The sequence below is a fragment of the Typopeltis vanoorti genome, chromosome 6, assembly GCF_054136105.1.
Source record: "Typopeltis vanoorti isolate ZY-2024b chromosome 6, IOZ_Tvanoo_1.0, whole genome shotgun sequence".
Lineage (NCBI taxonomy): Eukaryota > Metazoa > Arthropoda > Arachnida > Uropygi > Thelyphonidae > Typopeltis > Typopeltis vanoorti.
Genome location: NC_143554.1, coordinates 17379902 through 17405554, shown reverse-complemented (window position 1 = coordinate 17405554; position 25653 = coordinate 17379902).

Sequence of the window (25653 nt, the reverse complement as noted above, 5' to 3'; positions counted from 1 at the left end):
GTAATTTTTATTAATTCTGAGTTGTGTTAACTATTATTATTATTACGTGCACCTTCAAGTAGGCTTTCTTACAGTATACAAAATTAGCAGAGTTAATAATAATTACTTATGTAGATAGATATATCCTCTATTTCTTTAACATTACTGTTTTTGGTAGTCATACATCATGCAGACCTTAAAGCAGTAAAATGGAAGAAGAAGAAATACTTCGTTTGTGGATGTTAGCCATCTTAACGGCTCACTGTATAAGATTGTTTTGTCAAAAGCGGTAGATTTATGTAAAGAAGTTCTATGTATGTTTTAAGAGGGATCACCAAAATCTCACGAAGAACTTGGAGATTTCGAAAGAGTTATTATATGGGGATGCTACGTGACCTAACTTTTTGTAACATTGTTAAAAGATCGCATCACTCAAAATGACGATAAGCAACCTTAGGCATCTATTCCCTTCTTAACATTATAAACAATGAGTACAGAAAGTCATGTTGCGATTAGCTTTATTTATCTACATGCCATGTTTAACAACAGAGTATTATTATACATGCTGATGGTGTTAAAGTTACCGAGTAATCAAAATTAAAGCTTCTCTGTTTAACTTGTGAAGCGCCACCCAGTGATCCAAATGCTACGAAACTTTGCAGGAATACATTGTGCGGAAGTGATATCTGAGGAGGGAAAGAAAGGTCCAAAATCCACCACCAGGGGCAATGTATGATGTACCGAATGTAGATATAGTGATTTTTCTCTGTGTGTGTAAGAAGGCTTTCGCCTTCTTACACACACAAGCAGAAATAACACGTTTTTATTTACTTCCATAAAGCGTTCGTAGCTCAGTCGGTATAGATGGGCTCGATACCCGTCTATGACGTGAGGAACCTTCGTCTAGTATCTTTCAACTAAAGGTGATTTTGACGGTCTCATACGGAAGTAGGGTTTTTTCACCCGGAAACTCAGGTTTTTCATCCCTCAAAACAGGCAAACAGATCCAGTGAACACACACGGACCTACATTCAAAAAATACTTAATCCCTCATTCGGAGGGATTAGCAACTTCATTCACTTGTGAACTGAATGTGCTGCTTAATTTGCCCGCTCAAAGGGACGAGGGAGAAAGAAGCAAGGGGAAACCCTATACAAATAAATAAATTCATTTCCATTATGTATTCAAGGGCTGTACTGTTCAATGTGCTGCCCTTCCCGCTATGCTGCAAACTGCATCCTTTGCACAGTGTGTTCAACGGCAGAAGGCAGCTGGTCGGAACTAATTTTGCGCACCTGCTGCGTTCTATCCTCGCAAAACTACTTCTCATGCGTGGAGATATCCAACATACAGGAGCCCAAAATTTCTGGTATACTCCACTAACAATTAGCAGGCATAGCATTCTTGCACTTATGATAGTCGCTTTTTTTTTTTTTTTTTTTAAATATATTTTTACTCTGATTTCGTTTCATCTGTGAAAATGCCACTGGCGGAGATATTAGTTCAGTAAAACGTTTTCAGTTTGGTCGTATTCAAACATATCCATGGTAATTATAATAATACAATAATATCTGTAAATAATTTCTAACTGGTTTCAAATTCGAAATTGTATTTGATGTTTGACGATATGAAGAATTATCATTTTTTTCTTATGCTACCAGGTGGCAGTCGATCCTCCTTGTATTATTATTCGACGAAGCTGACTGGCTAAAACCTTTTTGTTCGTTTGCATTGTTTTTAATTGTAATGACGTGATTGTGGGCGCTGTAGTCCAACATTAACACACGTGGTGAAATTCTGAGGATTTTAATGTTAAACTTTTTTAACTTAACATGAAATTTAGCATTTAATTAGATTCACATCAACAATATATTCTGAAAGAAAATAAAAAGCGTGCGGCAGAAATGGCCCACAAAAATACTTCACTTTTCAACCTAAAGATCTGTTCAACTCACTGAAATCGATTCTCATACCGTTTCTTGCTCCATGAATATAAAATGAATCTTTCTATTTTGATCATTCACAACCAGTCGTTATCACTGTTTGACGAAAATGTTTAACCGATTGGTCGGTGTAACATTTATGCAAACAAAAGTGATTTTATTGTAGAAAAGCTAAGAAGGCCACATGAGCAAAAGTATTCCAGAAATGACAGTTTATGTTAACACGTACTATTCCACAATAATAATCCTTAATTTTAATTTCTTAGTAATCTAGTATGAGAAGTGAAGTCAACTGTTTAAATCTCTCCTCCTCCACCATGAAATGCTTTAAGTTTACTTGGGAGAAGGTGAGTACTGCTACCAGAAAACTATTGACTTAGCAAATAAACAACCGAAGAAGTTATTGATCACCGCAAAAATTGTTATAGGCATACAATGAAGACTGTGCGGTTATAAATGGCATTAGGAAAAATTAACGAAAAAAAATAAAACTAATTTTACTTGTAGATACATATTTAATATACTTTTGAAACGTTACGCATTTATACCCCCCCCCCCCCCCCCAAGAAATTTTAAGTGCATCTGAACAGATGTAGAAAATTGTACAAGTTGTCGAAAGGCGTTCAGCACCGTGCATTTTTCCCATAGGAGCTAATTTTGACCAAAATTAGTACTGTGATAGCTAATTCCTTTTCATGCCTATTAAACTGTACGATGAGGAAACATCGTATAGTTTATATTTAGGAGGAAATTTCCACTTCATAGTATTTGAACTCTTTTCGTATGGCCTCTATGACTATTCGAGGCAGACAAACACACCTCAACGCTCTACCATACAATATATCTGTAAGCTGTCAGTGCCAGGCTCTGCATCTGCCAAATTATAAGCAGAAGAACAAGTTTGTACGAGTCGGTATGAAAGAATATAATAAAAATCAACCTAAAATTTCAGTTTAGTTCTTGGCAGTGGCGGCTCGTACATAAGCACTGCGACACTGCAGCATCCCCAAGGAAAAAATTAAATTTTGTTCGTGTTTATAAATAATAACAATGCTTACAACATGTTAAAGGTTACAGCTTATGTTTCGACATTGATTGAATAGTTAATAATTGGAATTGTTCGATTAACGCTTTAGATTACGAAACAAATGCACTGCGATTTAATGCAGTGTCGGAATTATCACGTTCGGCCAATTGCAGCTAGATACGCCGACATTCGTTTACGCTTCTCATTGCACGTTACAAGTGATTCCGACACTGCTCGTTTGGGCAGTGTATCGTATGCTTGCGCGCGTTATTTCTGTGAGATACGAAACTTTTATTATTGGTGTTTGTTCGTGGTGAGGGTGAAATATTTTTAGTAAAGCAATTTTTTAATATGTAAATTTATTTATTAATAAATTGGTTACTGATTAGGAAAAAATATTTATTTTTATTTTTATTATTTTTTTAAATTTTGTATATGCAGTACCCCCACTTAAAATTTTCACTGGTCGCCACTGGTTCTTAGTTAAAGAATCTGTTATGAAACCTTAAAAAATTTAAATGCTGAAATATATTGAGGATTCTCATCGTCGTTAGACAGGAAATAACGAAATTTTTAGCAGGGTTAAGTATAAAGAAAGTACTTAAACTAGAAATGCTCTACCACGTAATACAAGTTATCATTGGTAAAAATGATCCGGGAAAGCATCAAAGTTCCTATCAACTAAAATATTCTGATTTTTGGTTCGACGAATTTAAGTTCAGGAATTATTGTTAATAAAACAACAGCAAAGCTCGGAAAATAATAGGTTTAGAAGGGAAGTCTTGATACTGTTATTCAAGTTTCTAGTCAGGCCAAAAAGTAGATTATGGCTTCCAACTTTGCCTTGCGTTGATTTTAGTTAACAGGGTTATAATCTAAGGGTACCAAAAAGCTAATTATGGCGTGGGGATGGTGGTCATTCTCTTGTCACTTGGCCACATCGATGATGATTACTTAGTATAATTGTTCTTTTTTTTATTTTTATTTTTTTAAAGCATTAGTTTATGAAGTCTCGATCCCTTAGATATAAACCAGATGTTGAACATCTGGTAAAGGTCAATAATAATAGGTGCTTATGTATTTCGCAAAACTCAAAGAAAACAACGCAAGTGAGATTATTACAGTAATAATGCTCAATAAAGTTTCTGGAATTCGAAACAAATGGACGACTGCAATAAAAAATAATATAATTCCCTGTGTGTTCTACATTAAAAAAAAATCCCACTAGCTAAGGAAAAAATTACCTGTAGATTTTTTTTTTTTTTTTCAGAAAATAATTGTAATGCATTTTTGTGATTCTATCGTTTGGCTGATTTACGATATTATTTTATCACGGACTGACAGGTAGGCAACAAAACAATATCGGAAATATTATCCAAATCTACCGAAATAATGTTTCAGTAGGCTCGGATGTGGTATCTCTTTTTACAAGTATTCCGATTCATCAGAATTACTGAGGTAGCAAATTATACAACAATCAGTATATCGGGAGTAGTGGTTATGGTTCTGGAAAAATTGATAAAAATTAGAATTCAGGACTGGGTGGACATCAATATGATACTTTATGAGGAGCAACATGGTTTTGTGAGGGGTAGATCTTGCCTTAGCAATTCGCTCACTTTCTATAATGAAATAACAATGGAGTTGGATAAAGGAAATCCTTTTTCAGTGATCTTCTTGGACTTTGCAAAGGCATTTGACAAGATTCCGCATGGAACTCTGCTACATAAATTGGAGCAAATGAGTATGAATCCGAGACTAGTGATTTGGATTACAGGGTGGCTAATGGATAGATATCAAAGAGTGGTTTATGGTGGAGCGGAGTCCAATAGAAGGCGGGTGACTAGTGGTGTGCCTCAGGGCTCAGTACTATGTTATTTAATTTGTACATCAATGATATTGGGAATAGTTTGAAAGGAGATATCCACTTGTTTGCTGATGATGCCAAACTGGGAAGAGCGGTAGTTAATTTAGATGATGTGGATATCTTACAGGATGACTTAAATAGGCTGGTGGTTCGGGCTAAACTAAATGGCTGCCAGTTTAATGTGGCCAAGTGTAAAGTGATGCAATTCGGAAGGATGAGATCACATTCGGTTTACTATATTAACGGAACTGAACTGCAGGAGGTTGATGAGGTTAGGGACTTGGGAGTTATTGTGGCCAGAGAACTTAAGTTTCGAGGGCATATTGCAAAGGTTGCCAAAACTTCACATCAGATTACATGGTTATTGAAGAACTCACTGACAAGCAGGGATAAGGAAGTAATTGTCCCACTTTATAAGGCATTAATAAGATCTCATTTGGACTACTGTGCACAGATCTGATCACCTGGATTTCTTGGTGATGTGAAATGGTGGAGAGGATTCAGAGGCGGGTTACGAAATTGTTGCAGGCCTGTGGGATGTCTCATACGAGGATAGATTGAAGGTCTGTGGGCTTCAAAAACTAGTTGATAGACGTAGGAGAGGAGATATGATAGAGGCATATAAATTATTAAAAGGGTTTTATAGGATTGATACTGATAACCTTTTTAAGACCAGTGAAGGAAGGGAGAGAACGAGAGGTCATCCCTGGAGATTGTGTAAGAGTGTGGTTAATAAGGGTGTTAGGACTAGATTTTTTGCTTGAAGGGTTGTAAATGGGTGGAATGCGTTGCCAGAGGTGGTTGTGAATTCTTCATCTGTGAATGAGTTTAAGGGGAAGTATGACAGGTATTGTGTGAATAACGGTTAGTATATCAATATTGGGTCTCCCGCGATGAGTCTTTTGACTCCATGGAGGCACCTTACATAATAATAATAATAAAGAAAGATTTGCCTTCTAATATATACTTTAATTATTTAAATTTGCTATTAATGTAAGATATTTTTCTTGTCAAAATAAACTCTACAAACCGATTAAAGTAACTACAATTTGTCCTACACTAGCTGACGATGACACGAAATACCTTTGGTACTACCAGGCCTTTTATACGAATTCATTACGCAGATGACATCTGCGTAATGAATTCGTATCATCTAAGTCTATCAAGCGCGTTCTTGATAGACTTAGATGATTGTCTTGACAGAATCAAATTTACACTAGAAGGCATGGGCGTCTGCAGAGGGGAAGGGAACGGGGATCTTTCCCCCCCGGATCTATTTGTGAAAAAAACCCAAAAAATTAAATAAAAATTTGTTGATGTAATTATTTGTCTCCAAGCTTTGCCCCCCCCGGGAAAATTTTCTGCGGACGCCCATGCTAAAAAAGCAATAAGAGATCTCCCTTCCTAGGCATCTCAGCCTAATGGAAATCTGCAGTTTTGAGCGCACAGAAAGAAAACTAAAACAGGCAGATACACCGATGCCTCTTCCCATCATCACCCTCCTGGAAATATTAAAGCCTTCCTTCATGGTCTTCTTCTCTCCTCTTGTTCGCAAAATGACAATGAAATTCATTCTCTTTCCCATCAAAAATAAATAAAATAAACTCTTTAATAAAAAGTACAGAGAGAAGTGAGATTAATTATAAAAAGTCTTCTAATTATAAAATGGCGTGGTTTGTATAAATGGCACTTGCATAGAACATTATTAACAATCATCATCATGCATATCAAGGATTTAGGCCCAGCGTTGCCTGTTCCTGCCTTAGAAGTCATCGTTGAATCTTTTAAGAGGACATCCTGGTTTTCTTTTTCCTAATGGCTTGTACTTTAAGGCTTATTTTGGTAATCTTTCTGTTTTCATTATTTGAATGTGTTCCATCCATTTATGTTTATTTTTTTTTTCATTTTTTCTATTACTGATTGTTTGTTTAATTCTTTCATAGTTTCTTTTGTGATCAAATAGAGTATACTTTGCAGTTTTTCTCATAAACTTCATTTCTGCTGTTATTAATCTTCGTTTGTCTTTTTGTTTTATTGTCCATATTTCACTTCCATACAATAAGGCTGGTAGGGCTAATGTACTGCATACTTTTAGTCTGGTTTGTTTTTGAACTAGGTTTGGTTTTTGAAATTAATTTAACAACCTAGGTAGTTAAATTAATTCACCTGTTCTAAGATCTTGTTATCTATTACTATTTTAGTTCTTACTGGATCTTGTCCTTTAAAGGTCATAGTTTTTGATTTTTCTGTTGATATTATCATACCATAATCTTTGGATATCTCATTTAGATCTAAAATAGCTTTCTGTAAGTTATCTTCAGAATTTGTAATTATTATTTGGTCGTCGGCAAAAAGGAGTGTTTAAGTTTACAGTAGGAGAAAGTTTAATACATTCATAGAAATTTTTATTCCATTTTATTATTATTTCATTTAAGTATATATTAAAAAGAGTTGCTGAGAGGGGAAATCCCTGTCGGACCCCTTGGTTTATCTCTCTCGTATATGATAGCTCATGATTGAATCTTATTTGTATTTGATTATTTTCATATATACTTGTGATAGCTTTTAGGATATTATTTGGTATTTGTCTTTCTTTTAATATGTTAAATAAAATGCTTCTTTTAACTTTGTCAAATGCTTTTTCAAAGTCAATAAATGCAATATGTGTTTCTAAATTGTATTCTCTTCTTTTCTCTATTATTAATTTTAGTCAAAAGGCTGGGTCTATAATATCTCATTAATCTTAGTAACAATTATCATATTAATCTTAACATTCTGGTTCACTATCATTCGTAAGATGTAATTTTGCATCCTATCGCAACAAATATCGAAATATTATGGAGAGAGAGACTTCCAGAGAATCAGGGGCTCACTGAAGAAGGCACCTACACCATCTGTCATTCAGTTTCTGGAATTCATTCCTACTACTGCACTCACCTCTTCCAAAGGCAAAGCCAAACCCTTTCTTGACTGCAGTCATTCTCAATTTCCATGGATGTTCTCTCTCCGCCATCCATAAAATTAAAAATTACATCTGCTGGTATAATTTTTTTTTGTATCCATGCTGATATCCTATCGTTATAAACCAGACGTTTATAAGTCCACAAATTCTCTCTCTCTATTTCACAATCCTGATATCATCTTTAACATTCTCCTTTGCACTCGCCCCATTGTATCAGCATCGCTACAGAAACCAGAAGACAAAGCCTGCGCATAAACAGTCCAAGTGAGGTCGTATAGGCCTCATAAAGAGGCAAACGACTTTCATATCCTTACATGTCAAGGTGTGTTTCAGAATTGTAATTATCATCTGAGTCGTATTTGCAATCTTTGCTATGCGGCTCTTGAACTTCAAATATCTATCTACTAAAATTTGAAGATCCTAGCCTCATCAGTCTTCTAGCCTAATTCCAACAGTATAATATGACATTGGATAGCTCATCACACAAAAGTGCATGACTTTACATTTACTAAAATTGAACTGGCTGCGATTTTATCATGCCCACAATTCCAGCCTATTCAGATAATTTTACAAATACTGCATATTAGCCGCATTTCTGAATACCCTACCTATATTTGCATCATCAGCAAATAGTTGTGTTTCCTGTCAATTTCAATGTTATTAATATACAGATTGAATAACAATAAACCAAGGAATCCCGTTGCTTGAGGAATTTTGCAGACTCACATCCCCCATAAACCACTTTTTGATATATGTCAGTCAGTTCTTCCTCTTGTCCACACTAATATTTTTATAATCCAATCTCATATTCTCCAATTTATGCAGCATAGAGGACTGTTGCATAAATTGGAGAATATACATAAATTGGAGAATACTCTGAAAGTCAAAATCCTGCCAAAATTATCATGATATATTCATTTCCTCCATGCTTAACTCAATAACATTATAAAATATGAGCAAATGTGACCTTTCCTTAGTAAATCCAAGCTGTTCATTACAAGCACAGATTCTCATACTGAACCCACTCCAGTATGAGAGTTCTACCAAGTTTTCCAAAATCTTCACCCCCCACCACCACTCCAGAGATACGGATAGATCGATAGTTAGATACATGAGTTTTAGCATCGTCTTGTGTGAATTATCACGCATTCTTTTCACTCCTCCAGAATTTTCCCTGTTCTGAGACAGATTATATAACCTGGTCGAAGGAACAGCCAGTTCAGTTGAACACTCTTTTAGCATCCATGCTGGTATTCTATCAGAACCTAATGCCGAATTCTTATGCAGTTTGTGCAACAGTTCTAATACCTCCTCCTCATACACCTGATTTTCTTCATCCATTGAAGAGGTAGCAAATGAGCTCAACCTTGCATGCACTAGATTAACTTTTAGCAAAATGAGCACTCATTAGTTGAACCTTTTCTGCATCCAGAAGAGTTATGGATGCAGAAGTTATTCTTTCATATTCATTCTTTCTCTTACTTTCGATATAACGATGGAATTCTTTTTGGTTGGCCTGAACTTGAAGAGCCAGTTTCCTTTTCATGCAGATATTGTATCATTTACGTATTTTTAAATGCTTCCCAAGCGCTACTTATATTATCCTCGTTTAGCAACTGTTACCATGAGGCAGAATCCAGCATACTCCTCAGGTAGTCATAATTTCCTGTTTTGAAGTTCAGCATGTAGTCTTTTCTGAATGGAACATCCATAAACTTAGTCACCTTCCAAGTCAGTACAGCATGATCACTGTCGCCAATCGGAGGCAAAACAGTCACGTTCTTAACTTCCTCTGACACTGTAACGAGATCTAACACTCTTTGACCTTGAATTTCTTCTCCACGTGCTGCTTGAGAAAGTTGTTTCGCAACAGCTCAATAAATTCGGTGTCATTCTTCTCAACTCGTGAGTAGAATGAAATGAAATCAATGTTTGGATAAAGTTTCCCAGTGATTAATGAGTTTCACACCCATCACGTTCACTTGGTAATGCATTACGTCGTCGTTAGCAATCGATTCACTGAATCTTTCTTTAAACAGGCTCCGATAATCTTAATAAGAACCAAATTTTACTAAATTCGAATTCGATTCAGTTCGAATAATAAATTCAACGAAATCGTTGTAGCCATATAAGAGTAAATAACATGAATACGTACGGACAAAAGGAATTTACTAGTTATTTACGAATACACTCAAAAGATACCACTTCGGGTACATAGGTTCGCTTGAAGTCACACCACACACACACACACAGCATCGGAATAAAGGCATACTCGGGTTTTATACGACACGTTAAGTTTCAGACCACCGATTTCGTCGTATACCAAATCACTGACTTTTTTTTCCCCCCTAAACTACTTGTAGATGTACGAGTTTAATTACGTTTTTAACGTTTACGCATATACAGTTGTATATGCGTAAACGACCTAAATAAAACATTCATTTACACCAGATTCGAAAACGAAAAAATAATTTAAAAAATACAATAATTTTCGCAAACATATAGGTTTTTCTGAATAGCTTGGCTTAAGGGGAACTGCCGACTACGTAGGCTGTTCAATAAGTAATAAGACTATATTTATACAGAAAACAGATTACCTTTAATCGTCATCATTTACATGGTCTTTTTCGAAGTAACTACCGTGAGACGCGATGCGTTTGTCCCAACGTTGCATCCCCTTCTTAAACACATGTGAGAGTCCGTTTTTTGAGAGTTCTTTCAAAACCGCCTCCTCAGCTTTTACACATGCTTTGTTGCTTTCGAAATGGCGGCCTCTTAGTGGTTTCTTGAGCTGAGGAAACAGCCAGAAATTGCACGGTGCGAGATCAGGACTGTAATAAGGGTGTGGTAGGATATCTGTGTTGTTCTTCTGCAAAACGTCCACTACACAACCAGCAATATGTAGCCTTGCATTATCGTGGTGCAATAAGAAGCCATTCTTCAGCAATGGACGCTTCCTTTTGACGTGCTTGATGATAATCGCTGCTGTGTTGATCATTGTCTCTGTGATGGACGTTGAAGGTCTTCCCTCACGTTCAGGATCTTCCACATTTTGCCTTCCTTCCTTAAAAGTTTTATGCCAGCGAAAAACACTTGCCCTCGACATTGCTTCATCGTGGAAAGCTTCGCGTATCATGTTAAAAGTGTCCGATGCCGATTTTTGCAAACGCACACAAAATTTAATCGCATAACGCTGTTCCAAGGACGCTTCCATTTCGAAGACTGGTCGCGCCTCGTAGGCGCGCCGATGAATAGTTGCGTTTAGTCACGTGACACTCTGGCACATCAGCCCGTATACACCATCTATCAACCTCTTTTGTTAATACATACAGCAACATTTCTTTATTCCACAGGAATTAATATTGTGATGGGTGGTTTCGCCACAGTAAATTTAGTCTTATTACTTATTGAACAGCCCACTTAGTTTGATCATCTATCTACATCGTTAATATATTTTTTTTCTTTCTTTCAGAAATGACTGTCATCTTTACGGATACCCATAGTATTAACTAGTGCAGTACTTTTTGCTTCATTACGAACTTTATGTTTGTTTTTAAAAACTCAACAAAAATAGCGTGAGGTAAGTTTAGCCTGCGGCTTATCTCAGTCTTCGATATATCATCGCTACTAAACACAGCATGTACTAGGTTTTGGTGAAACCAATGACAGAGGATACATTGATTTTGCCGTTCAAAATAATTTAATAGTAAAACTAAAACTTAAAGTTTTAGTTTTACTGTTAAACTATCCTCATAAGCCATCGATAAAGTCGAAATGGATTTCGTCTAACAGATCTGCCCACAATTTATTAGATTATATACTTGTTTGGACAATGCGTGAAACGTCAATTAACCTTCCTAAGACTAGATCTTTCCCAGGAGCAAGTACTGGCAGCGACCACAACATGGTCATTGCTACCTTGAATCTAAAATTAAAACAAATAAAAGGTAACCAAGAACAAAGGAAAAGATACAGTTTTGAGAAGTTGGAATTATCCCATATCAGAGAACAATATAAATCCCATATTACTGATTCTTTGAATATCTTCATAGAAGAATTCAGAAGTATTGATAATGAATACAAATTATTTTCCAAAGCTATTTTAGCAGCAATTGACACCAAAGCAGGAAAATCTCGCAGGATAATCAAATGTTGGATTACAGAAGACATTTTTAGCTATGTGATCAAAAGAGAACCTTAAAATCCAGTACAAATAAGGATAACTATAGCAGAGAAAATATAAAGAATTAAACAAAATAATAAGAAATAAAATTAAAACAGCTAAAACCAACTGGATTCCGAATAAATGTGGAAAGATTGATAGAAACTACAAGAAACAAACCTACAAATGCTTCCAAACCTACAAATGCTTCACTAATACTAACTGATCAATCGAGGATGAAAATGGCAAGCTTTTCACTGGAAAGGATAAAATCTTGCAGTGTAGTCATGATTATTCAGCTAATCTTTTTTCGGAAAATAGTAGCCGTAATAATTAAAACCTTGAAGACATAATGATACCGGATGAGCATTCACAAATCAAAAACTTCAGGCAATAACTCTATGAAAATTTCAGTTAATAATGAAAAATTGGAAGAAATATAAAGATTCACCTACTTGGGAAGCGTACAACACAGACACGGCCAGTCTAGACATGATATTTAAGCACGCATTGCTAACGCAAATGTTGCCCTTCAGAGGTTAGATAACTAAAAGATTACCTCGTCGATACCCTTGTTAACTATTTTACTATACGGATATGACAGATGAAAATTGCAAAAGGAAAATGAGAAAAAAAAAATATTGGCCTTCGAGATGAAGTACTACAGAAAACCTTTGAAGATACAATACACGTAACAAATGACGAAGTTAGAAGGAAAATCCACTCCATTTCCAGAACGGAAGAAAATATCATCATTAAAATACGTCGGAAACAGTCCCGGTGGTTGGGCCATGTAGCTAGATCACACAGTTTACCTAAAATAGCGCTAGTGGACTAGACTGCTAGTAAAAAACACCCGGCGACCTAGAATCACCTGGAAAGATAATATTAGAAAGTGGACTAAATCTTCCTTCTCCACTTTGCTAAGGAGATCTCAAGACAAACACCAGGAGAGAGAGAGAGAGAGTATGGTAGGACTTTCACCCTTTACGATGCCCAAATCTACATAAACTATGGGTGAAGGTTTACATGTGTTCTTTTAACTGGAAGCACCTTTACTTTGTTTATCTTATCTTGTCATTATTAAGAATAATTAAAATAAAACAATAGTTATAAACAGTTCATAATTCACAGCGAAACACCAAAATTGCGCATTGGTTGATTCACGAGAGTGTCATGTCGCTAAAACCGTCGTAAGGCGGGGTATTAATGTAAACAAATTTAATTAAATAAAATAAACAAAAGCCTCGATAGCTCAGTCGGTACAGACCAGGGGTTGGCAACCTTTTGGAGTTAAGAGCCATTTCTAAAATTATATCTGTTAAAAAAAAAAAAAATTAGGGAGCCGCACGCAGTGATGAGCAACCAATGGTCTGTGGACTGCATGCGGCCCTCTCAGGTTTTTTGTGCGGTCCACGGTGTTCGTTTTGTACGGCAGAATTAGTATATTTTAATTAAAAATCAATTTTATGAATGCTGATTTTTACATGTGGATTTATTTGTGCGGGTTAAAAAAATTAAAATGTACTTAAATAATAGGAAATAAATTAATACTTATCAAAGAAAATATTCTTTATGGAGATCGAACCGAGTATTTGATTTACTATTTAATTGCTCATCACTGCTTTAAATTTAGAAACTACATTGAAAAATATTATAATTAAATTATTTATTCATTTTTTTTTTTTTACAGTAACACGTTATTATACTTATAAAACACAGGGGTGGCATGTCACACGAAATTATATATTTTTAAATATTAAATGAAACAAAGATTTCCTCCTCCTTACAAAAACATATATAAAATCCAATAACATACATTTTTATTTTTTAATTTAAAATATCTTCTTAGTGCGACTTTTGCAGTTGAACTTCTTGGGATAGTTCTCATTATGCGGCGAATACGCCGTAATTTTCATTTTGAAACATGAAAGACTTGCATTACTTAGTTGGTTTCTCAACTTACTTTTAATAAAATTCATATTAGAAAATATTTGCTCACAGAAATATGTCGATCCGAAAATCGATAGAAGTCCAAATGCGTATGTTTTTAACTGAATGTAAGTGTCTGATGAAACAATTCCACGTGTCAAATACAGTCTGATCTTGCTTTTTAAGATTTTCTATTTCAGATTATTTGTGTTGTATTGCAAGGGTAAATTTTTGTCTTTCCAACTCCTCCAGGTCAGCTTCAAGATTTCTAAATTTTGAATTCCACAAATCCTTGGTTTTCAGGTCCTCTAACTCAAGTTGAAATGCAGCCTCATCAATTCCAGCAAAAGGTGAAAAATTTAATTCGGCAGGATTAATTTCAAGTAGTCGCAATAAAAATGACATGGTTGCCTTGTTCTTTCTAAACTCCTCAAATCTCCCATTAATTTCAGATCGCATGTTTACCACAATTTCTTTGAAAAAGGTTAAATTTATGGAATTGTCAGCTTGTTCTTGTTGATATTTCTTCAACGTAGGAAAATGTAATAATGTGCCTTTCTAAGTCTGTCGCAAACAAATATAATATTTGTTCACATGAAATCACTTCTTCTAAAAGCAAAACTGCTGTATTTCCCTTTCGCTGTAGTTTCTTATTTAGTGCGTTTAAATGGTTCATTATCCACCATAAAGTAGAATTTTTGTAACCAATGAGTATTTTCTAACTGTGCGTATTCAAGGTCTTTTTGTCTTAGAAACAACTTAACCTTCCAAGGCAGGCGGCAAATTGCATCAACACCGCACTTCTGGAAAGCCATCTTCTTCTGTTATGCAAAAGAAGATCGGAACATCCGCAATTGATTTCTTTAGGAAGTTCACAAAATTGCCGATGGTGTAGCAGTCTTGCCATTATTTTGTTAACAATTTCTACAACCAAATCCATCACTACTGTTATCTCTTTTGGAAAAGTTTGTGCACAAATTATCTCTTGATGGATTATGCAGTGAAATGAAAACACCTCATGCAAAATTTCTTTTTTAAATAAAGAAACAACCTTTTTTTGTACCTTTCATGCTCGGCGCCCCATCGTTCGCAATTAATATTATTTTGTTAATATTAATACCCTTACTTTTCACTCAAGTGGTAACAGCAGTTTCAATGTCTTCTCCACAAGTTTGTCCTGAAAGTGGCAGTATATCGAGTAATTCTTCCTGAGGTCCTTGAGAGTTTATTTATCTACAAATAAATACAATCTGTGCATTGTCATCCATATCGCATGACTCGTCACAGGCAATGGAGAATCTTCTGCCATTCGTACCATTACAATCTTAGCAGATAATGGCATGTCTTTTATTTTTGTAATTATTTCCGCTTTTGTTTTTAAAATCGCAGAAAAGAAATTCAGACATTTTAATAAAACATTCTTTCACACAATCGCCGTCCGTAAAAGGTTTTCTTCGTTTAACAACTTCTTGAGCGACCACAAAACTAGTAATAGTTATATTTCTTGCTTTTATCCATTTGGAAAATGAATATTTAGTTAGGTTTACTTTGCGTTGCAGCTCTTCCACTGCCTTTTTTCTTTCATCTCCCAGTGGATATGCTTTGTCAAATGTATCGTGTTTATTTAAAAATGTCTTAGTATATTTGATTTTTTATTGTTTGAAAGCTCTTCATGGTATATTAAACACATTGAAATCCTGCTGTATTTGCTACAAATACGTAGGTTCGTCCATTCACTTTTAAACTCCCGATTTTCTTGTTCTATCTTTCTCTTCTTTGCTGACATTTTAAATACTATACAAATAGTTTTATTTTGTTAATATTTAATTTAATGTTACAATATTCACGTTACCTAACACAATCACCACTAAATGAAAGCGCTGCAACGTCCACTACAAAACCTTTACTGATGTTAACAAAGTGAGCAGATTTACAGACCACACCTGCATTATATGCGAAGACAATGGGCGCGTTCAGACAGGCAAGCGCTACATGTGCTAGCTAGAGTGACGTATTTGGTTTAATAAATTAAAACAACATAAAACATAACTTAAGTAATTTTAATTGGCATGAATAATTAAAACAAATATTTGAGGGTTTATGAATTCTTGCATTATCCATGATAATCCAAGACGAATGTAAAGGATTATCGCGTATAGTTTCAAAGAGTTCAAACATGAAAGTATTAAAATTTTCAGCCTCGCATGTACTATTTTCAATTGTAAAATATCCTTGACTTAATGTAAAATGTCCTTGATTTATTGCAAATGTTATATTTAGGGGTTTTAGTTTCTAATTTAATAAATAACATTCATTTTGTATTATTCAAGAATAGATTGTTTAATAACGAAAAGAGCCATAATTATTCATTCAAAGAGCCGTATGCGGCTCCGGAGTCGCATGTTGCCGACCGCTGGTATAGACGAAGCCCTTTAGTCGGAAAGACCTGGGTTCGATTCCTGTCAGTGACGTGAGGAACCTTTATCTGGTCTCTTTTGTCTGTTCTGAGGGACGAAAATGATTTTTCGTCCCTCAGAACAGATAAACTGGCCCCGTGAACACACACTTCTACAGACAAAAATATCCCCTCCCCACAACGTCAGGCACTGCGACAAGTCGGTTGGGATCGCGCGTGTAAGGTTATCATGTAAAAATGCCGACCCCAAAATAAATGGGATAAGGCACAAGAGGAAAAAGAAGAATTAAATAAACAAGCTTTTTGTTTCCAGTCACTGATGGTAACAATTTGTTGGATTTCTTTGAGAGTTCATGGTTGAATTTAGGAGAGGGTTTTGAGAGAAAAATTTTTACGAACAATTTGACTTGCACTTGAACGGTTAACTTCTAATCGGCAATGAATATTGAGACTGAATAGTGTAATATTCAGCTCTCATTTCATCTCCCATATGCAAAATGTTGTCGACTCCTTCTCTGTCTGTCCATGATTTTTTCTTCGACTTCTATGAATGACCTTCAACTTTGTATATAACGTATATTTAGTGCATCGCATTTCTATTTCTTTTCTTCCTTTTTTTTTTTTTTTTAATCGCCTGATATTTCGAAATTTCATTACAAGCCACACTTCCTGACCTTTTGAACAGAAGAGTGAAACTGATATAAGAACAATTATTTTTGACTCCTAGTGTAATGTATTTCTTCCTCCCTCCATCCATTTAATTTTGAAATACAATAGAAATGCAATTTATTGGAAAAGTTGAACTTATAAATACTTAATGTCCAGTTCCTTCCTAGTAATTTTCTCATTAAAAAGTAGCTGACAGTTCAAAGAATCGCTTTACCTTCAAAAAGAAATTACCGTCCTTGATCTCATTTGGATTTTGAACCGCAACAACATTTCTGCCCCTTTATTAACAACCTTCTGTAAATATTCACAACCATCTCGACGTTCTCCTTTCACCAGACGCGTATCATTCTTCGGGAGGCGACAGCTGACAACATTTTCAAAAAGAGAAAAATAGTGGTCTTTGATGGTAACCACATACAAAAATAAAAATAAAATGAAATAAAAAATCCTCGCTGCATCTTAAACATAGCTGCTAATGGATGTTAAACATCGATCGTTTAAGGTAAAAGCATATTCATTTATTTACTCTTCGTGACGTTTTTCTAAACTATTGATCAAGAGTTCTAAACTATCTAACGCCACAGCTACTTCTGGTTATAGAAAACTGGATCGCACCGCAAATTTTCCCAAGTACTACGACTCTGTCTTTAGTTTCGCTGCTGACTTGTTAAGCATGAGAGAACGAAAAGCGAAAAACTTCAAGTATTACTGCTCTAAGTTATTAGAGAAGTCCATGATTGGGGGCGTCCCTCAAATCATTACAACGGAGAGTATTCCTAGAAAACTCTTGAAGACGGTAGTGTTCTGTTGTTGTGTTACGGGATTTGTTTATCAGACTTTTCGGTTTTTACAGGTTTACTACGAGTATCCCTTAGTTGTGGACATAATAGTTTCGGAAGAACAAGAAATGGAATCTCCGGCTATTACTATATGTGGAAATAACAGGTAGGTGCGGTGAATCTCAAGAGTGGGAGGAGTTAATTGCATTTACTTAAGGGTGTGTATCACCGTATAAGTTTGAGAACAATTGCCGATGTATTCATACAATTTCAAATATAATTTAACATTTGTACTTGTGGTGTCACTTTATTAATAAAATAAAGTACTATCTAACGTCTTTTCTTTTCCAAAAATGGGAGCAGGAAGCTAATCATCTGTTCTCACTATTGCTGAGGTTGAATGCATTCCCTCCTATTTTCGTAATCCTAACTAATAATTATATTTAAGTATTCATTTGTGGTCAATTTTTCTAGATTGCGGTAAGAATAACCTGTGTTTTTTCAGAAGAAAAAGTCTTACTTGCATGCGCTAAAGATTGACCGATTCTGGCTGAACTGAAATTTTTGTAGTCTGAAAAATAAATAACAAGAAGAAAACTTCTGAACTTCTTTGGATCGAACCAAAACTGGACCAAAAATCCATAAGTGGCAAAATTAGGTATAACCAAATTTCATGTCTATGGTAAGATCCAAAACTTGCTCCAGGTTCGGTTGTAATGAAAGGCGACTACGTTAAAATGCTATTTTGATACATACCTCTTGTATGATTCTTACCAACACCATTCTAATTATTTAATATTATTTATTGGCAATTTAATACATTAACAGTAAATTTTTCAGACGTACAGTATGTACTAGATGCTGTGGACTACTCGCGCTCTCACAGATATGACTATTGAAAGTGCTGTTAGTCAAAAACTGAAGAATGCATTAATAGGGGGTCCGGTCCCGTTTTAGAGTTTGTGGTGTCCAAGAGAGCATGATGATAAGAAGATTTCGCATTGTTATCGGACTTGTGTCTTGCAAGTTTCCCATCGAAATGGTATTGTCAGTGGATTAGCAGACGTAGTCTATTATTAGCATGGGGATGAACTCAACTTCAGATGGTTAAAGGTGAAGGCCGGCTACCTACCAACTTCCAAAAAAAAAGTTATGAATGAAAGAGTTGTGTCAACTGCCTTAGGTTGTATTGTTCGTTTATATCAATTTAAATGGTCTAAGAAGGATAATAAATCGCCCGTTTCCTGTTTTGAATTTGATGCTGCAAGACCATTATGGAAACGATAACAGAGAATCTCCACTAGTATTTATTGAACTTTTGATAGCCAAAGTATTATTTCTGGAAGAAAAAAAAACCCCTCTCCAAATGAAATAATAATAATAATAATAAAGAATATAGAACGGATTCTGTAATAATAATAATAAAGTAAGGAAACGCCGTTTTTTTTTTTTTTTTTTTTTTTTTTTTTGCCTGTCGAGTTCACAAGAGAAGAGAAACTTATTGACAACTGCGAAAAAATTCATCTCATTTGCTGTACAACGACACCGCTCACCATGGGTACCAAGATCAGCCATGCTTTGTTGATTCTGTCACCATCTGGGCTGTGGCGAAGGAACTAATCCTATCATTATCAAAATGAGGTTGATAACAAAAATTCATGCTACTTGACCTTACGTAAAGGGCGGCCAACTGCGACAAATACTCTGCCTAAATATGGGGAATGAATTGACAAAGGCTTAAACTCGTAACTTATCATCAAAAATGCATGACGCATTACATACATTTGTTTATTGTCATTTTTGAATATTTTTGTAATCTTATTATTTCAAAATTATTTTGCGCTGTCATCTACCGAAAGGGTTGCTTAGGACGAGTTTTTTTCCCATTTTACTTACTTTTTGAGGAGAAGGGACAGCCTGTTTTCAAACAGATTAGAATGATATAACATAGTGTTACATTGAGATAAAAAAATTAAAATATGCATCCATCAATAAACAAATTGAAACATTTTAAGCTTTAAAAATAATCATTGCATTGCCGAAGTTTCTCTGGGTTGTTATTCGATGGACAGCAGTGCCAGGAATCTCGGAATATTTTCATGAAGTATAATAATTAGAAACCAAACCCAAAATACTTCTCTTAGTTGTATATACTTCTTTTTTCAACGTATTAACACTAACCAGAAAACACTTGGCATAGTGCCAACAGTCGTATTTTACAGACAATATAAGTTGTATTTGTGTATAAGTGTCTTGTTCTTCTTGGATATGGAAAATAACTTTATCATAAACTTGTAAACCAAAACAATTGAATTCTGTATTTTTGAATATTTTTGGTATCTTACTATTTCAAAATTATTTAGCGCTGTCATCTACCGAAAGAGTTACCTATTTATCCAGAAATTTTAATTTTAGAGTTTTGAAGTCGTCTGTCTGTGGAAATAAACCCTTGTGCACACAGACTGAACCAGGTCTCAATCTACTACGCAAATTATGCGAAAGGGCCGGGAAAAAGGTAAGTTGGCGCCCTCTAGGAAATATTTTCGGTTACAGCAATTATTTAGTGATGTGTCTCTGAACAATTCAATTGTGTAGAATTATGCACTCTTTAGTTACGTTTTTGTATTGGATATTTTAATTTCAGTTTATAATCGCAAATCATATTATTGCAAACAATGTGCAATTCTGTTTTCAAAAATAATTAAACTTTTAAAGACTAAAAGAGTTAGTTTCACATCAGGGTTGAGGATTTTACGTTCCTCAAAAGAGACAAACTGGTCCCATGAACACACAGATTAGAACACACATAATATTCATACAGTAATATTAATTAGAGTTAGAAATACAAGAAGTCTGTTATATTTTCTCGTCTAGAATTCTCGCAGAAATATACTCAACTACCAACAATAATGAAAACTAGCTGTTTACAGAAATCAAAGATTTAACTCTGAATTTGGAAATCCATGAAGAATATTGCCTGCTCTTCTTGGGACATAAAAGGCATTACATTAATGGTTCTCAAACTTGACATAGCTGGTTACTAGTTCTTTTTTTGAATATATATTTTATTTATTTATTTTTGCGATCCTTGCAAATACACGTATTTATGCATGCGTATGTCGTTTACTAAATTGAATGAGTAGATTTCTAATATCAGTTAGCAAAATGGATGATATTGGTTAAAACAGGAGGGCCGAGCTAGTGCGTATCGATGTATATTTGCACATGTTATTAAATAAAACAACAATTACACATTTCTATAGTTACAAATTTTATTTTGAAAGTTTTTTTTCACTTGGTTGACTATAATAGATTTAGTTTAATCCTTTATCCAAGTGTAAGCAAACAAAGTTTGCGCCTGAAGTATCTTCAGGACTGAGGCAACTCGTGGTAAAGGTGGACCAAGCTCTCATCACTCCTTGTCTTTCTCTAAATCCAGAGTAATTTAATAATAAGGTGAAACACTTTTGGCAACTCGTATAGATAAATATGACTTCTCCATTGCCTCCACCTTAGTATCACCACCTCTGGGTCTGGCTCCCAATGACGAGACCTCAATAAAGATCGAAACCAGTCTGGGTAGTGGCCCTTCCCTTAATGCATAGCATTATACATGTCCGCAAGGAGATGTGCTTTGCATTATGGGAGATACTACGACAAGGAGTGATGAGAGCTTGGCCACCTTTACCACGAGTTGCCCCAGTCCTAAAGATACTTCAGGTGCAAACCTTGTTTGCTTTCACTTGGATAAAGGATTAAACTAAATTAATTAGATTTATTTTCATAATTGGATACCCCCCCCCCCGTCGACAGCGAACATGTCATTAAAATTTTATATTATCTGAGGACCGGAATTTTTTATTTTTATTTATTCCGAAGAATTATTATTGAGCCAAGGACCACACTTTGGGAAACGCTGCATTGAAGAATTTAAGGACAATTTTATTAAAGACAATATGCTTCATTTAAGGACAATTTTACACATGAAAACCCAGAAACTTACAGCACATTTACTACCATTGGTGGTAAACCAACGATTAAATAAAGCATGGTTTAGATAAGTGATGGGGAAAAAAAATAATAAATAAATAAAAAAAGAGGGGCGGAGGTTATAGGAGAATGAATCTCGTGTTCAGAATTAAAAGAATCAGGAGCACACTAATACTTGACAAAAAAAAAGTAAAAAAAAATCTTCGAAACTTTATTGGCAAAATGGTCTTCAAAACAGTCTGTGTTTGGTTTGCTAAGTATTTAGACAATTTCTATCATAGAATGAATTCCTAAAAAAAAAAAAAAATTAAAGCAATTTTACAAGAGTTTTAATACCAGCGTTTCCAAAATTTGGCGGTTTTGAAATGTTAATCCCACATCCAACCAACGACATTCACATTATTATGAATATCATGAAAGTGTAAATTAAATAATCGATGTTTGAGTCCAGTCTGCAGTTTCTTTTCCGACTATATATGCCGATAATGGCGATTATTAACTCTATATATAATACCGAGGCTTCTTTTTCACCTCACATTATAAAATGGAGAAAGTAGGATTAATATTATTGTTAATACCCTTTTTATTATATTATGTTTCGTTAAAAGATCTAAATAGCAGACAAACAATTGTCCATTCACCTTTTTATCATAGAAATTACTGTATATTTATGTATATATGTATTTCGGAGGTAGACTAATGGAACCTGAAAAACTCGCCACTCTCAGTGGCTTTCAAACATGGAGAACGTAATGCACTCTTTCGCCAGGTGTTTTGCAGCATATCCGGTGTGACAGAAATACAAAAGGCTATTATCCATCCAAGACTTTCATTAAGTTGATATTAATGCGTTGGTGGTATTGTAGGGGATTCTATTATGCTAGAAGGGATATCCTTATTATGTTCAAAGAATTGTAACTAGTTCAACTGTACGTTGTCCGTGAGATTGTGGTTTCCGTAAAAGATGAATGGTCCAATCAAAAATCGAAGTCAGGATACACCACATGTTCACTTAGGGACTGTCACGTTCTGTTCCATTAAAGCTTTTTTTTTTGTTTGTTTGTTTTGTTTTTAAATGCAACGTAGGAATTCGAACATGAGAGGAAAGCAGGGAATCAAACCAACAATGGAGGTTAATAACACGAGTAACATGACAGATGCACTTTCAGGTGAAGAAACGGGCACTTACCGCGGGCCACTAAAATTTGGTGTCTTTATTTCGTATCTATGAGTGGATATCCCATGATTCTATCCGTGTTAACTGACTGATGATATTATTTTGTTAGTAAAAGTCTACCGAACATTCAGTATATATAGATAACAAAATAAATAAGATAATTTCTATAAACAAAGTATGGTTTTAAAGTAATGAGACAGTGAGCAAACTCAACATGTGTCATTATACATAATAATTGGCTTTATCATTCGAAACATTATATTAGAGAAAGCACAGATTTCAGTGTTCTAAAGTCAATTTTTAAATCCGTTTTATTAACATGCCAGTTCACCCTCCTTTATTTTTGTTTCTCTGGCAGCATACTGCCAGCCTGGTTAGCCGAGGGGGTGGCGTCTTCAGCCAAAGGGCTGCGGTTCGAATTCCACCATGACATGGATGTTTGTGATTGTTCTACTAACTCTGTGTGAAAAGGACATCTGCGATCCTACCACTTCTAGCAGACGGCTCACTCCTAAAACCTTAGGTGGTACGGGAGTGACTATACGGCATCCAGTGACATCACATATGAATAACTAACTAAAGCAGCATGCTGAGCCAATCAACACTCTTACTTCCGAAGATACACTGCTTGGTAAATTCAGTCTCATTACTTTATAGGCACACTTCGTTGTGAATTAAAAGCGATCTAGATAACATTAACCGTAATTTGATTTCGATATTATGAATATAACTAAGTGTATAGTTTAATTTTGCAGCCACCTATGCGGGAAAGAAAGCAAAATGAAAAGAAAGAAGGAAGCGAATCAAACAAAAGGAACTCAACCTGGATACCAGAACGGGATGATGATGACGACGAATCACTTCCTTCATGTCTTGAAAGAAACCCTGAAATGACAATAAACATTTCCCGGTGCAATTACGGTGATTCCGGAGACAAACCTGGACCCCGGTAAGAAATGTTAACTTACAAATGACTATTAATATTACAAATATGATTCAAGGCGATGTACTCAAATTTAATTAGTCATTGTAACACAGAAGACTATTGTTGTTATTAAATCCATTCCGATCGAAGTAAAGGCACACAAAAGTTTGAGGAACCATGAGTCAAAAATTTGCAATTATTGTCTCATTGCCGTCTGTCACCTTAAGGGGTTAGAATATTTTAGTGTATTTTAAATTATTTCATAGATAAGTTTTGTCAATGTAATACTATATATGCAATTTTTATATAAAATAATATGAGGAAAAGAATAACAAATAGTTTTTTTTTCTTATTATTTCTATGCAAATAAAAAAAAAAATTTACTGGATTCCTAATCAGAAATATCAAACCAAAACTTTTTCTTTCCTGATACTTTTGCATTGTCACACACACACACATGAAAGAAAGGATAAAGTAGCAGGCGATGACGTGATTAATATTAGAATATATTGACGAGATGAGACTTAATTTGGAGAATAAATATTCTTCTAATGATATGGAAACTGTTTACATTGCGTGATGAACAGGGGAAAGGTAGTCGTTTTAGCTAGGTTATCGGTGAGGTAAATGTTTGAGAAGTGTTAGGGAAAGAAGTGGAACAATGTAAAAACTTATGGAAAGAAGCTTTTTTTTTTTTTTTTAAATGCAACTTAGGAATTCGAACACGAGAGGAAAGCAGGTAATCAAACCAACAATGAGGTTAATAACACGATTAAATATTTGAACCCAGATAAAAAATTTTCCACTTTTTCCCTTGATTATTAATGCAGCAAGAACAGAGTTTGAGGTTAAGACAGAGGTGAGAGAAAAAGAAAACAGAAAATAATGATTTAGTACTTTATCCTGAGCTAGAGAAGTGGCCAGCGGAAAAGAAAGAAAAAAAATAAAAAATACTGTTTAATGTGCCCCACCCCACCCACCGCCCAAAAAATGGTCCCATTCACCCGAAAAGAAGTCTCTGATTCGAGATTTGAAAGGAAGGTTACAATTATTTCTGGATAACCTTTCACTTCTTTTTTTATTTATTTTTTTAAATTTTATTATTTAAAAAAATTATTTATCTTTTTTTTTAATTTTATTTATTATTATTATTATTATTTTATTTATTTATTTATTTTTTGAGCGGGAAATGGGGAAAAACAAAAAAGTGTGGAACAACTCCCCTAAGAAAGGCCAGGAAAGAAACAAATATTGTAAGGAAATGAGTCGGGAATTAGTCAATATTCCAGAGATTCATCTGTCAGAGACATTAAGCGGAAGGTACTGTAATAGCTGAAATGATTCCTAAGTCTGATTACAGCATACCCTTAACAATACCTTCGTAGTAAAACGTTACATCACGAAGAAATACTATAGAAAAAAAATATTCAGGTATCCCTTGCTTAACGCGGGATTTGATTAACGCACCGAAATTAATTGCGACAATCCATTTATATACACGGCAAGAGTTTTAATTAATTCGCCTTAAATTTGCCACGCAAAAACATGCAATCCTGGTGAAGTGTCTCCTGGCCAAGAGAAAAATCAAGTCATGAGCATGATGACATCATTCCTTCCCATTAAGCATTAAGAGTGGGTGTATTACAATTGTTGTGCTGTATTTAAAAAAAAAATATTTCGACAACGCACCTGGTCATCCAAATTCTCTTAATGACTGGTGTGAGAATGGGAACGTTTTATTTTTTCCACCAAATACGACATCATTGCTACAACCCGTGGACATTGGCGTCATTGCAACTTTCAAAGCCTATTTTCTTAAAAAGAC